Here is a 2,730-nt window from a genome sequence, read left to right on the forward strand (position 1 = left end):
ACAAACAGTTATGTGCCTTTATACATTTCCAAACAATATTTATGCATATTTGTTTTACAGTTAATACCTGTTTTGTCATTACTTCAATCGCAATGTCACTGTTATAATTTACTGCTGGAGTTGGAAGGAGTTAGAATAATATTGGTCCTCACTTTCAATGCAAATCTATTGTGTTGCAGTGTGGAGTCCGAGACGCAAGGTACACAATCAGTGCACTAATAACATTATTATAAGCTATATTATTGCTTTATTGAGAATTAAGAACGGACCTAATAGTCATTTTTGTGAAAGACTTGACAATGATGATGGACGAAAATCTCACGGATTCATCAAGGTATGTGGAAGCAGTCATGTCGCACCCCATAGTGAAATCTTCCGACAATGATGATGGCTACAAATCCTCTGCATCAAAGAAACCTAGAACATCCACACCCGATATTGGTGAGTGTGAAATTGACTATTCTCAAAATTTGCAACAGAACGTGCACGGGATCTCGAACTTTGACATCCTCAACGCAATCAACGACATCAAGGTAGTTTTTTTCATGTCAGCTGGTCGATAGAGAAAAAAGAGTGACTGATAAGTTGAGTTATTTATTGAGAGAAGAAATGACGAAACTCCGCCACGATTTCGAGTCGAAGTTGGCAGATTTGAGCAAGAAAATAGTAAGTGTTGAACAGACAAATTTCAGAGAAATAGTCTCAGTTAAAAGCGATTTGAACGACATGACGTCAAAAGTTGGTGATATGGAGAGACAGGTCGCTGATGTTGTTGCTGCTCTAAGGACGAAACAAATGATCCACGAGAGACATGTCGTGTGGTCAACAAAGTCATCCGCGACGGGCTGAAACTACATGATGTCCGTGCAGTACGTGCAGTACGGAAGGAAAGGAGCGACGACAAACTGGGTGTTGTTTTCGTTGGAAACCGCTGAACAGAGGAGCAAGCTGTTAAAGCAGAAGAGACAGTTGAAGGATAGTAGAACTTTTTCAAAGGGTTTATATTGATGCCGCCTTGTCACACGAAGAACTCGTTGCCCGGGCCAACATACAGCCTCTGATTAAAGAGATCGGCTAAGACAACACACTTCGATTCCAAGGGAACAGATTAATCGCCGGACGAAAAGCCTAGGATCATGTGCGGCTAGGATTCTGTAACGCGGGTGGATGGACGCAGAAGGATTCCAGTAACCGTCAATTCAGGGATTGTGTAGTCAAAGATTTCGACTGTGATGCATGCGCGTTATGCGAAACTTTTCTTCAAAAGGACGAAATTTTATTTTTAGATGGGTTTACGTGGCACGGCAACAACAGGAAAAATGTTCATAGGAGAGCAAAACGGGGCTCCTCTCTTCAAACTTTTGACGTGAGTGATTTAGATAATGAACATGAAGGCATAATATGGTTTAAACTTAATTCCCATGCGGATTCAGATTTTAGTCTAATTTTATGTGTTTGTTATTTTGCCCCCGGTAAGCTCATCTCATCTCAACTAACCAACGGTGGTACATGAGAATTTGAAATATTTACATCATTCAACAACTATATACATGGCAAGTGACAGGATAATATGAATATTACCTTAACAAATTATATAATATATTCAGATATGACTTAAGATTCTTTAAATCCTTCGTTGTTTTATTACATAAGAGCTTTCTAATCATTGGATAATTTTGGAAATCACATATTTGTATCGAGAGGTAGGTATTTCGGATTTGAAGAAGGGCTTCACACCAGAAGAGATAGTGAAACTCATCTCCAACAGCATTAGCATTACATAGTTTACATAATCTTTCTTCTTTTGGTATAGAATGCCATCGGCCGGTTTCAACAGGTAGATTATGGTTACTGGTTCTTAGTTTTAATATAGGAAAATATATGTCTTTTGGTAAATATAGGTCATTTTCAAAACATAGATTATATTTAAGACATTTATAGAATTGACCTTTTAAACTGCTTTCTATTGAGCTACGCCAATGTTGTAAAAGCTGATGTTTTAGAATAGTCTCAACCTTTAAAACCAGCCATGTCGTAGAGAAATAGTGTGGGTTTGAGAAAACATTTGATAAACCACAATCGTTAAGTATTTTTTTAACTAAACATATCCATCGAGGATGACAGCTAACGTCGTTAACAGAAATAATACTATATAGCAATGAGGAATATTGACAGTGTTGATTATTTGTTGCTAATTTATGCCATCATAAATAATAACCCGTTTGTATACGTTGATATGATATCAAAATGAAGGACTGGTATGTTGATGCGGTGATTTCAACTCGAGAGTGGGCGACAAGTGTGATTTCATAGAAGGTGTTGATAATGTAGCTGATAGGGAGGTAATAGATCTTAAATACAACAGATATGGCGAGTGTAATCTCTGTATGTTGAATGGACGCATAGGTAAACATGATTATACACACATAAATAACGGATCTTCCGTTGTTGATTATGTTGTCTCAATTCATGAACATCTTAGCTTTTTCAGTGATTTCGCCGTTACGCGGTCGTCGTCGTTAGTTACAGAGGTAACGTAAAGTATCCGGCACGTTACCTCTGTAACTAACGACGATGACCGCGTAACGTGCCGGATACTTTACCTGACCACACAATACTTACCTGGAACATGATCGTACCTACCTCTGTGTCTGCAGACAGCCAACTCCGTCCATGTCTCACAAACAATACGATGCTGGTAGGATAACCAACTCGTTTTTATCCCAAGAC

Source organism: Haliotis cracherodii, unplaced genomic scaffold, assembly GCF_022045235.1.
Source record: "Haliotis cracherodii isolate W230 unplaced genomic scaffold, xgHalCrac1.p SCAF_13, whole genome shotgun sequence".
NCBI classification, from domain to species: Eukaryota; Metazoa; Mollusca; class Gastropoda; order Lepetellida; family Haliotidae; genus Haliotis; species Haliotis cracherodii.